The sequence below is a fragment of the Rhopilema esculentum genome, chromosome 18, assembly GCF_057945365.1.
Source record: "Rhopilema esculentum isolate cy_ngs chromosome 18, ASM5794536v1, whole genome shotgun sequence".
Lineage (NCBI taxonomy): Eukaryota > Metazoa > Cnidaria > Scyphozoa > Rhizostomeae > Rhizostomatidae > Rhopilema > Rhopilema esculentum.
Window position 1 is genome coordinate 2873352 of NC_142832.1, and position 12299 is coordinate 2885650.

Consider the following 12299-nt stretch of genomic DNA (forward strand, 5'->3'; position numbering starts at 1 on the left):
AAAAATTTTTGTTTGGTATAAAGCATCGTTTGGTAGTAGTCAGTAGTAACAACATAATGCAAAATATTTACTTTATCTTAAAGTAAAAACTTATATTTATGAATTTTCCCCGGGCCAAGCCTCTGGACTCTCTTGACAATTTATTGTACAACCACTGAATTTACGAGGGTTTTACAGGCTTGTGTTCGCAGATTCGGCAGTAAAAGGAAATACAAAATTCAATAAGCGTGTTCTGATTTCTTGGCTCGACGGTTCTTATAGTTTCATCTTATTCAACAACGACTAAATGGCTCAATTCGACAAAACTGGTATGCTTCAAACTTTTCGAAATAATAACTGCTATCCGAACATCTGAAATCACATCTAAACTCTAGCGACTAAATTAAACGACTGAATTACTTACAAAGCCAAAAAATTCGTTACTGAAAGGCAATTAGGCTAATTAGGATGATTAAACAAAACAGAACAAAGAAGCAGATCACAAGAAAGGATGTTCAATGGAAATTGGCCAAGGTGTGAACGAAAGTCAAGCACGCAAATGAAATTCAGACAGCAAACACGCAAAAGTTTCCTTCACGAAATTTTGTCCTTTTACATTATGTAGCAAAACAGTACTGCTGAAGTATTCCTCCATTTCTTTTCTTTAGTAAATTTATAGAAAGCCATTATATGCTTGAATATTTGTTTTGACCTGTGTAAAATGGGCATTATGCTAATCTTTTTCTATAAATTTGGAACAGTGGTGTACCCAAGGGGGGAATAGGGGGTATGAACCCCCCACATTTCTAAAATATGGTCCTCTAGATTTGTCCAAAAGCGATGTAAAACTCATTGGGGGGGTGTAGTATACTGTATGCTTGTGTCAATAACAATTATAAAATACTTTGCTATTTACTGTAGCTAACATGAATCAAATAAAAGGGGAAAATTTTGCAAAGAGGGCGTTTCCCCGCATTTGCGAGTGCTTTAAGGGCGTGGTCCAACAAGTTTTTCCCTTTTAGTTTTCTAGCTCGCTTTTTTTTAACAATGATAAATTGACTCAAAAGCCTACAGAACTCGCAACATCCATCTTTGACTGTAATTTATGTTAATCATATACCTATAAACCTTATTTAATATTTCCAGCTGAATTAATACATTGGAGGTTGTTTATGCTTTTCAGATTCCCGGGAGGATTGTCACAAGATTTTTCTTTAGTAGCCGCTTGCCTGCCTTTGTAGACGCAACGTCCCAAAGGACGAATGCGGCAGTGTCCCAGGACACTAGTGCCAGGACAAGAAGGCGTGTAATTATGGGGAACTTGAACCGTGATCCTCTGGTTGTTCAGTCTTTGCTTCTTGGGCTTCGATAGCGAAAGGATCCCCCTTGCCACGCTATAAAGGTTCAAGCAAACCATGTATGTAAAAATCCGTATTTAGTTTATTCTGCTGTCTATTAGCGCTTTCAATAAGCAACTGTACTATTTTGTTCCATCCTTGCGACAAAGACATAAATTTATGAGCTCTGAAGATGTCTAAATATCTACAACTTTTGAAACAGATAGGCCAGTTTTTGTGGGCCTAAATAGCACGTGTTCCTATTTCTCTAAATACAATAAAATATGAGATATTAGTTAAAGGTGTAACCTTATTTTCTACATTTTCCTAATCGCGCATTTCTTTATACTATTAATTTGTCCAAATTTGTAGTTTTTGGCAAACACCCAAGCTCATTAGAAACCGAGATTTTATTCAAACTTTATCTCAATTCAAATCAAATTTGTTCTTAGATATTTTAACCTAATCTTGAACAAAGTATTCATACTTTTGCCGTTCTTTCAGATATCAATAATGGCAGACAACAGTTGACAAAGCTGCAGTGAAATTCACAAGCTTCTTGGCCTTGAATATAAAGCAGGTATTTACATTCTTATCACATATTTCAAAAAATTTATTATCAATTATGTTTTGAAGATTTGGATCGATTTAACAACATTCGTTTAACGAAATTCAGCCAAGAAGAAGATATCATTGTTCAACTTCATTCAACTGCCTGGAAATTAGTTTTTGTTTTATTAAAAGTTTTATTAATCCAAAGTGATCAATTTATCAACCTACGAATTAATACATGCTAGATAAATATGAAGGAATTCAAAATTTTCACCAAGATTTTTCTCAAAAGTATTGTTTTAAAGGGAAAACTTTTGTCCATTTTTTGAGAGAAATTCATGTCATTAATACTCGCATAAACTTATTAACGTATTTACATATTTACTTATTAACAAAAAAACAATATAAGAGCGCAAAAAATGATAATGATAATTAAGAAAATTGTAGCTTTTTAGGTGTGGTAGAATTTTATTTACAGAGCTAGAACATTTCGGCAAAACAATTTCAATAGTAAGGTTTTGTTAAAAAAAGTATTTGAAGAGTTCTATTCACTTTTGCAACATATTTTTTCAGCAAACGTGTTATCTGAATTTTCCAACTGGCAGTTAGTTTCCAACTGATAGTTTCTCAAATCAGAAAAAATATTTAAAAGTTTGAAAAAAATTTGAAGGCTTTCTAAAGAAATGTTTTAAAGAAATTTAGAGAATTTGTAAATATTAGCACCAGTCTTATTTATCAGTGCAAATATTTTCATGAAAATGAAAAGAGGGGAAAAACGACTGCATGTCATATCTCTTTGAGTCTGAAAATAATTATTTCATTCATTACTCGAGGCTTTATATTCTTAATGAATTAAAACTAAAAACTATAAACTACAGAAAACTGTGTTTTTATTTCACAAACCAAAACACAATCTTTGAAAAATCGATTTATATCTTTCGAATACTATATTTTAATAACTGCTCTGTTAAAAAATGCTTATTTAAAAATGCTCTTGGATTCACTAGTTTTGTTTTCAGATATTGATATGATCCTTTGGTATTGTGTTTTGGTTTCCGTTTTTGGGGTTTGGCGAATGTATGTTTGTCAGGTTGTTTGCTGATGGTGATAAGAGGTGTTTACTGTGGTGTGTGGTGGTGGCGGGTGGTAATGGCGTGTGGTAATGGCGGATGATGGTGGTGGGTGATGATGGTGGGTGTTGGTGGTGGTGGAAAGCAATCTAGTGATCCAAGAGATAAAAAAAATCCGAATCAAATTCTAATGCTGTCCAAAAACAATTTCTGAAAATATTTTTGTATGTATTGAATTGGCAGGAGAAAACAATTTTCATATTTACTGTAATTGCATTTCCATAAAACTAAAACAATATTTGATTGTTTATTCTTTAATAAGTTACATTCTTCTAAAAAAAACCTGATCACGCAGCAATCAGAAACACTATTTTGTAGGTATTTGATTATAATTTTTTCAAATATCTATTTCGCAGTTTATTTGAGCCTTTTTGTACACAAAACGTTTGGCTTTAGAAAAATAAAAATGTTCCGTTATGCTTTATTACATAAAAAACCACAGCTTCTATATTTTATTTTCTACAAAGCGACTTGACTTAAGAAATTAGAAAGATAATAATGACTGCAAATTCTATTGAACGGTCTTTTTACATTGCTATGACAGTGCCCTAGCATTGGGTTGCATAAAAGGAGAAAAAATTCCTTGCAGCATTTGTCGCAAAAGGTATAATATATTAATTGACCCTCCAAGGTTTCTTACACTGTTTACATCGATACGAGTCCGTGGTTCCATTTCAATATTTGCATGAATTTATTACCTTTAAATGCACACTTTTGGATTATTTGTTATCTACCAAACTACCTTTAGCAATTTTAAGGCTTGGTTCTTTTCTTTTCTAGGCTTGGTTCTTGACATCACCATATTTTTGCCTCGTGGAGTTTTAGTAGCTTTTTCAAGTTTTTCTATCAGTCTAAATATTTGAAGTCTTGTTTTTCTAACTAATTCACTTCTAGCTTTCTACCTCTAAAAGGAATGATTCTGAGAATTCAAGACTGAAAACCTGGTGAGTTTCTCAAAGTTTTATTCTACTTTACTTCAGCTGCCCTGTAAAATCATTCAATCTCGAAATTGGTTTTTCAAGGCCAATGAAGAAAACACGAAATTGATGACAGTCAAACTATGATTTTCTCAATCGATCAAAGCTGAAGTAATTTTGTTGTACCTTAAATGTCCACAAGTTTTCAGACAAAAATGCCTTAAGATCACTTCCAATTCCTTCGTAGTTGCACAAACTAAAAAATCCGGATGGAGCTCATGGTTGTTTCACTGGTTTGTTGGTAAGTTATAACTCTATTATATCCACTTGAAACAGCTTAATTTTCTGCTACCCAGAAAGAAAAATATGAAATTATATCGTGAAAGTGCTAGATTTTGTAAAAATCGTTTTTCATCCTTAGAGCAAAGGAGAATTCATCAAGTTATTTTGGTGTAAATGCATGAATTCTGTGAACCTTTGTTATGTTATTTTGAAATGAATCTAGTCGGCACAATCAATTTGTTTCTTATAACTATGGTGTATTCTTTACTTGAATTTTTGACATAACAAAACAATTTAAAATTATTTTTATTCCACTTCTTCTTATTCAGTATTATTATCCTTCCATAGCCCTTTTATCTGATAAATCTGCTCAAAATATATTTGGTCAAAATAGATTTGCTTAAAATATATAGGTGTGGTTTGAAGATTGAAAGGTTTTGACAACGGAACTTCCACAAAGTGAGCCAGTTTTAAAGGTAAGTTCCAATAACATCCTTGCTGGATTTTGTTCCAAATGTTTGTTGTTTTGATTGTCTTTTTCTCCATAACTGATAGTCTTCTTTCTTTTTTCAGGGTTTGCGTTTTCATCTCAAAGATTTTTGGAAAGATTTTATTTGGAAATTTTTTTCAGTGTCTCAAGTTTTCAGAATCAATAATCTTTTTGCTTTCAAACAGATTGTGGAATGCCCCAGTTGCTACTGAAGAACGTCACTTTTAACTTCACAATCTAGTAAGTCTGGTTTTCTTCCTTATATTTTCATACAGTTGCTGATTAAATGCGTTATGTAAGCTTTGGATTATCGATGAATACAAACATGCATATACATCAAGCATAGTTTTCAGTATAAGATTATATTCATATTTTGTTTTCAAACCAGCCACGAAATTAACCTTTTTAAGTGGATCGACGAATTATCTAGTAGCCAGATAATTTTTCAAATGTTCCTGTCATTAATTTGCCAACCCTTTTTCTAATTTCTTAGAGATCTAAGAAATTTTTTCTTTGAACTTTGCAGTTGAATGTTACACATTTACACCTCATGTGGAACACTGGTGACCAGCTTCAGGCGAAATATAGAGCGGTAAGTTCTGATAGCTTCCGTTGATACAATCTACATTGTTTGTTATTGGTCTTCTTCATCCCTGTTACGAAAGAACTAGATAAAGAGTTATATATAAAACAAACAAATAAACAAACAACAAAACAACGAAATAAAAGAAAACATACATGTTCTTGTAAAAAGAAATGTCAGCTGTATTGCAAAAATGTATAAGTTCCTTAAAATACTTGTTTCCTAAAATACGAAACCTAAGCATTTCATGATCCGTCTATGTTTGTCAGCAAATGTACAGTTTTAATTATAGTCCAAGTTGTCCTTAATTTCCAATGTTATGCTTTATTTCCGTTCTAACGACGCTAATTCTTTATCAACTAAAACATGAAGTCTGTTATTACATCTAGAAGAGTTATTGCTCAATTTTGTGAAGACATCATGCTTTTATTTTAAATTTTTTTAATTATATTTTATATCAAAGATCTTTCTTTTAAAAAAGTATATACATTCTTCGGGTTTCAATAAAGTCACTTATGTTTCTTTCATATTTCTTTGCAGTTGCACAAGATAAACTGATCGAATAGAGCACAACGTCCCTACACTCATTGACGGGTGAGTTATTAATCTAGCAAAACGAGCAAGCCTGTTTAAGTAACTCGAACTTGCCAATATAAGCAGTTTAACCCTGCCTTACCCAGAATAGAAAATTACAAAATGATATTGGAAGGGCAATGTATTTCGTAAAACATTAAAGCAAGATTCTTCAAGTAGTTTTGGTGTAAAAGAATGATTTCAGTATTATTCGGTGAACTTTGGTATTTGTATTTGGAACATTAATCTAATCAACATAGACGAATTTCATTTTTTTCTGACAGCTATAATAGCAGCGTTTAATTTAATTTTTTAAGATTTTAGTACAATTTAAAATGATTTCTATCCAAAATTTTCTTATCAAGATAGTTTTTCTTACCTTGCCTTTGTATCTGATAAACCTTCTAAAATTTGGAATATATTTTTAGGTGGAGCTCAAAACGTCGATCAAGCATCAAAATTTTCTAGGTGAGTTCTGGGGAAATTATTGCTAGGTGCTTTTTCTTGTCATCCTCGTTTCATCTGTCCTTTTTCTGTATAACTGATAGTCTTATTTTTATTTTTTAGGTTTGGTATTTACATTTTGAAGTTTTTTGAAAGAATTCTTTCTCCAAAAGAATTATTTTTCACTTCTAAGCCAAATTTTTTCTAAAAGATTTGTTGAGTTGTAGAATATCTAGGTTGTTACTGAAGAAGATTACTTGTAACTTCATTATCAAGTGAGTCTTATTTTTCTTCTTATACTTTCATTCTTTTTCTGATTGAATTCGTTATGCATATAATGCATAAACTGTAAGTTTTGGATTATGTATGAATACAAATAGGCATGTTAATTAAGTATGATGTTCAGTGTAGGCGTATTTATTTTTTAATAAGTTACTTTGCAAGGCATTTTTTAGAGCAACCTTGATATAAAAAAGTTTAAATAGTTTGACGAATTACCTAGTAATCAAATAATATTTCTAATATTTAGACAATGAATTTAGATTTATGCTTTTTTCATATGATTTTTCCTATGTTTGAAGAAATCGTATGTATTTTTCTTTGAATTCCAAGTTTAACGTAAACCATTGTTACCTTGCGAGAAATATTGATGACCAATTTCAGACGACAGAAAGGTGAGCTTTAGTCAATGTCATCCGCTGATTCATTTACAATGTTTTTTCTTCCCTATTATCCTTAGAACTGTGTAACACGTTATTAAAGAGGCAAACTACAATTATAACAAGATAAAACAGAAGAACACGCATTTTCTTGTAAATTTCTTCTAGTTACTTCGCTATCATTTAAATGTATAAGGTCTTTAAAATAATTCCTTTTAAAGAAAGCTAAACATTTCTTAATCCATGTTTGATTATCAGAAGTTTGATGCTTTTGTCTATTATTTCATAATATCTGAAAATTGTTTATTTTTAAGCTTTCATTCGTTCTAAATGTTTAATATTTTATTTTTTTATTTTCAGGTTGGATAGTGTATTTTACTATCTGCAGTGTTTGGGCTTGATGTTTTCTTTTTATTACTTTTTTAGATTTAACTGTATTTAGTCTATTTTAGCATCTCTTGTAGAAAAGATACACGATGAAATGGAAGCATTTGAATTTTGTGAGTAACATTTTTTGTCAGATTTCATCTATCAGATTAAATGATTCTTTTAAAAATTTGCATCCTCTGCTTTGAAGTTTATGTCATAAATATAATTGAATCGTGTCTTGAATAACCTACTTTGGAAATCATATTTATTTGTTTATAACATCACCAGAATTGTGAACGATAATTTTATCTACTGATCCAAAGGCTGCAAAGATATATACCTGTAAAATATTGATTAGATTCTTGAAATTACTCATAGAAAATATTAGCCTTTTATTGCAAACGGTTATATCCTCGTCTGTCATATTTGGTGAGTTCCATAAGTGTCCTTTTGCATATTCTGTCAGCTCCTAATAATTTAGTGAGGAAATGTTTCTTCTTTTTGAATTCAGAAAGTGATCAATTGAAGCTTCAAATTCATTTTGTTTCATACTACTTCAGGCCTATTCTCAAACGATGCTTACAGTTAATTGAAATTATTATTTTCATTAACTGACCAACTAACCTAACGCTTTTCTTCAATGTATATCAAATGTTAACTGAAAACAGAACGATGTATAAGTAAAGTTATCATGCCATTTTATATAGATTGTGACATTATTCCACTATAAACTTCAATTTTGTGTACTGTCCAATTCAAAAACCATTTTTTCTTCTAGCCTCCAAACTGGATTGCAGTAACAACACTTGAATCTCAAATTTGGCACTAAATCACGGTGAGCACATTTCATTTTGCATGTTTATCAAATTTCATACTTTGTATTATAATGATCATTTAAATGTTATGAGGAATTTTGAAAAAATATGTTTAACTTAATACGAGTCCTCAACGAGGTACATTCTAGGCAAGTGCTGTAGGATAAATTCGTGTTTGATAATTCAGCAAATAAGTTGTTTTAGTTTACGAATATTTGCCTGGTCTTTCATTCGATGATACGAATTTTCGTATTGAATCATACAATCCAATAATATAGGACGGTATTTCCTTAGAAATCGAGCTGACATTCTAGTAAGGTGTGGAGAAGACACAATTCTGCCAGTATTCTCTAACCTCTGACTTGTTCACATATCTAGAAAACCTGACCTCTAACCAAGCATATCTGAATTTTTATGTCTTATATTCTCGTATCAATAAAGCAAGTTTGGTTAGGTCTAAGCTCCCAAAATCTGTTTTTTTTTAAAAATTTTCACACATTGATTTTGGAAAAGTTTGTTAACGTAGCAAGATTTGTGCCATTATACTGAAACGAATATTTCAAAATTTTGAGTTTTTATCGATTGGAATTTTTCAGAAAATCTTTTATCTGTTCATGTTTTAGAGAAATTATACAAACACTGAGATTTCTTAGGCACGAAAATTATTTTAAAAAAAAGTTTTGTTTATTTTCAAAAGAAAAAATTAAAAACTCTGGATATTTTGAAGTAGATTTCTAAAGTGTACCAGATTTAATACAGGCCTTTTTATAGATTAGGCAAAAAAATTTTAATTAGTCAACGTCTTGCTGTTTATTAGCCTCTGCTTTTTCTGCTAAAAAGATCAGGGCTTGCAGTTTGCCTTTTGTTGCTGTTGGTTGGTTGACGATGTTGGTTGGTGTTGATTGAGTGGTTGGTTGATTGGGTGATTGAGTGATTCGTGATTGGGAAGATGCATGCCCTGCCTCTTTTTGGTACTGAAAGCAGAGGTCGATTTTCTGCAAGAAAACACACGGTCTAATATTTAATAAAAATAATTTCAGCAATAAACTCGAAAACCAGAATGAAAAAACTGAAAATGGTTTATGTTACTTTACCTTTCGACAACGCAATCTTGTGATTATTTTGCAATATTTTCGAATTCACAAAAATGCAAAATGAAGAGCAAGAATACCATAGAATTGATAGCATTTCATTTAGAATTCAGGCACAAAAGATTTCATAACAGATTGTAACATATATAAGCTATTTATGCTTTTAAAGAAAACCAAATTTCTACCCTTGTACTTTGAATTTAAAAAAGGAGAACCATATTTTCAAACGTTGTTACTTTGATTTTTTACTGCTGTGTTTCTCATAAGACTGCAAAGATCGTGAAGTCTAGAAAATTCCCAAGAGAATTACCCACGCACGTGAAGCTCTGGCAAGGCATGCCCGAGGTTGCCTAGATTGTTATTGGGTCCCAAATGGTATCAAAGCATGCCTGTGAATGTTGTCTCTTAGTAAACAATAGGATTCTCTTGCGTTAGGCCACAAAGTTTTTTTCTGTGATTAGGCCATGTCTTTGCAAATTATAAGTTCACTTTTTTTTTAAAGAATATCACTAAAACACATCGCATTTTAAGTTTCCCAGCAAACCAAAACACCAAAAACTCGCGACAGGAACTCAAACTTCTAGTTTTCCTGGCATCTCAAAGCACGAGGGTAGAATTTGACTTGCCTGGAGACCAAGGGTCTCTTGAGCCTTAAAGAAGCAAAGTGACACGGGATTCCATGCGTTTTCTTTCAATGCAGTTTTAGGGCAACGTGGATTGTGTTAAGCTTGATTTGTTCCATCGTTCGATCATTCTTGAAGTAAACAAGTCAACTTTAGAAAGTTTTTTTGACAAAATTAAAGACCGTTGATGAGAAACTTTGGTAGATTTTGTCACATTGAATTGTTTTCTTGGTGGATCATTTGCTTCGATATTGCTGGTATTTCAATCCTTTTTTCAGGCAATTCACATTGGAAGAGTGAACCACGTGGGCTAAAGACGAATTTGAAGTCAAAGAGATTATGAAGATTTATGAACAATTTATAGAAATTGGACTTGAAATTGCATATTATTATGATAGAATACAAGTAGTTATTTGCCGGTATTTTCTCGCAAGACTGAAGTTTATCGATAGGAGTTGAGATCCCCTTTACAAGAATATGGAAACAAGGATCGACAGGTTTGTTCTGTAGAAAGGAATTATTTATTAGAAATTTACGATCCTCATAAAAGACTTTACCTTGCTTGTGTACCCAGTAATGTCCTTCATTAAACCAACCACCCCCCCCCCCCCCACAAGACGTTTATTAGTTCATTTTTGATTTTATCGAATTTAAGACAGTTTGACATGATTATTAATTTCAGTTTTACTTATTATATACCCCCTTGTTAACCGACGGAACCCTCCTTTTTTTACCTTTTCTATCCTTATTTTGTACCCCTTGTTAACCCATGCACCCCTTCCCTTTATTTGCCTAGGGCCTCTGTCAATAGATTGTTTGATAGGCACCTCAATAAGTAAGTAGCGTTCTCTAAGACGTTATCAATATACTTTACCCGTTGAGTGAAACCCGGTTTTGCGAGAAAGTAACTTAGTTATTCCGTCTATTTATTTGTAAACTAGGTTTGGGCTTATCTTCTAAATGGATGTGAGCAAGGCGCCTGTTCTCGTCTGTTTTTAGGATAAGCCCTTTCGTTTCTACTTAGATTTGTTTGTAATTGTAGTTTAATTTTTTGTATTTAGTTTGTAGTATGCTTAGGAGACTGTTTTCCGTGTTGCGTTAGGGGTTATGGCACGGCGATTTAATCGGAGAGTTACCAAGAGGGCCTTGTCCTTCTTGTTAACCCTTTGCTTAAAACGCCATGTTTACATAACCCCTAACTCAACATTGAACGGGTTTTCTTAGCACGGTGTTTTAATCAGAGGGTTAACAAGGGGAACTTCTTTTTCCTCTTGTTAACCCTTTGCTTAAAACACCATGCTAAGAAAAATCCCTACTGAAAACAGTCTCCTCAGCACGTAGAGTAGACATTAAATTGTACGTAGAGTAAGATCGCTTGAATGAAGTGGAGAAAATCAAACTGAATTGTTGTCAACCCCCGTCTTTCTACTGCTGCAAACGAGGCTACTGAACCCCCGTCTTTTTGTAAAATGAAAACGAGGCCATGTGGGCAAAATAGAGGCACCTGATTGGCTACTAAACAAAAGAAAAACAATAGAGATATAGCATGCTCTGATTGGTCAACTAACAATAGAATAATTGAAATAGCGAGTTCTGATTGGTTGAAAATACAATAGAGCGGGGCCAAAATAGCGTAATCTGATTGGTTAATAAACAATGGTGGCCCTCCGCGGCCAAGGGCTAGCTCAAAATTGGTATATTTGTAGGTGACGGCTCCTGCCCGCAGCCACCAAAAGGGCTGAAATGGAGCAATCTGATTGGTTAAAGACAATGAGCTGTCAATCATTTGCGGCTCCAAGCCGCCTTTTGTTCAGCCACTGGTCGCGGCCAACTTTCTTGCCTGAAGACAATGAAAAGCCGGGGGACTTTGCTCATGGAATCCCTGAAATTCTGATTCCAATTTGAATAGAGATTTCAATAGAAATCCGGGGGAATGTCTTTTGAAATTCTATTGTAATTATTGGAGACTTCAATAGAAATATCGACTAAGTTCCCAGTAGAGTACAAAGAAACAAGATGAGAATACAATACAACTCTGTCATTGATATAAAAGAAATTTTACAAAGTCGGGGGTAAATTCAATAGAATCTAAGACAAATTACAATGGAAAACGGGGGGAAATTCAAAAGAATTTAAGGCGAAATACAATAGAAAACGGGGGGAAATTCAAAAGGAATTTTGGCGAAATACAATAGAAAACGGGGGGAAATTCAAAAGAAATTTAGGCGAAATACAATGGAAAATCAGGGGGCAATTCAAAAGAAATCAAGACGAGATACAATAGATAACGGGGGGAAATTCAAAAGAAATTTAGGCGAAATAGAAAGGAAAACGGGGGGAAATTCAAAAGAAATTTAGGCGAAATACAATGGAAAATCAGGGGGCAATTCAAAAGAAATTAAGACGAAATACAATAGATAACGGGGGGAAATTCAAAAGAAATTTAGGCGAAATA

At 32.7% G+C, this 12299-nt stretch overlaps 2 long non-coding RNA genes across 2 annotated transcripts; both read left to right on the forward strand.

Moving 5' to 3' along the window:
* The first annotated feature begins 2179 nt into the window (after positions 1-2179).
* Positions 2180-5867, forward strand: LOC135696688 (uncharacterized). The gene is made up of 6 exons (XR_016144839.1): positions 2180-3942; positions 4163-4216; positions 4611-4673; positions 4873-4927; positions 5214-5279; positions 5811-5867. It is a non-coding gene; the product is annotated as an uncharacterized LOC135696688 (long non-coding RNA).
* Positions 5868-6288: 421 nt separating this feature from the next.
* Positions 6289-11710, forward strand: LOC148958065 (uncharacterized). The gene is made up of 3 exons (XR_016144866.1): positions 6289-7446; positions 8094-8150; positions 10123-11710. It is a non-coding gene; the product is annotated as an uncharacterized LOC148958065 (long non-coding RNA).
* The last annotated feature ends 589 nt before the right edge of the window (positions 11711-12299 follow it).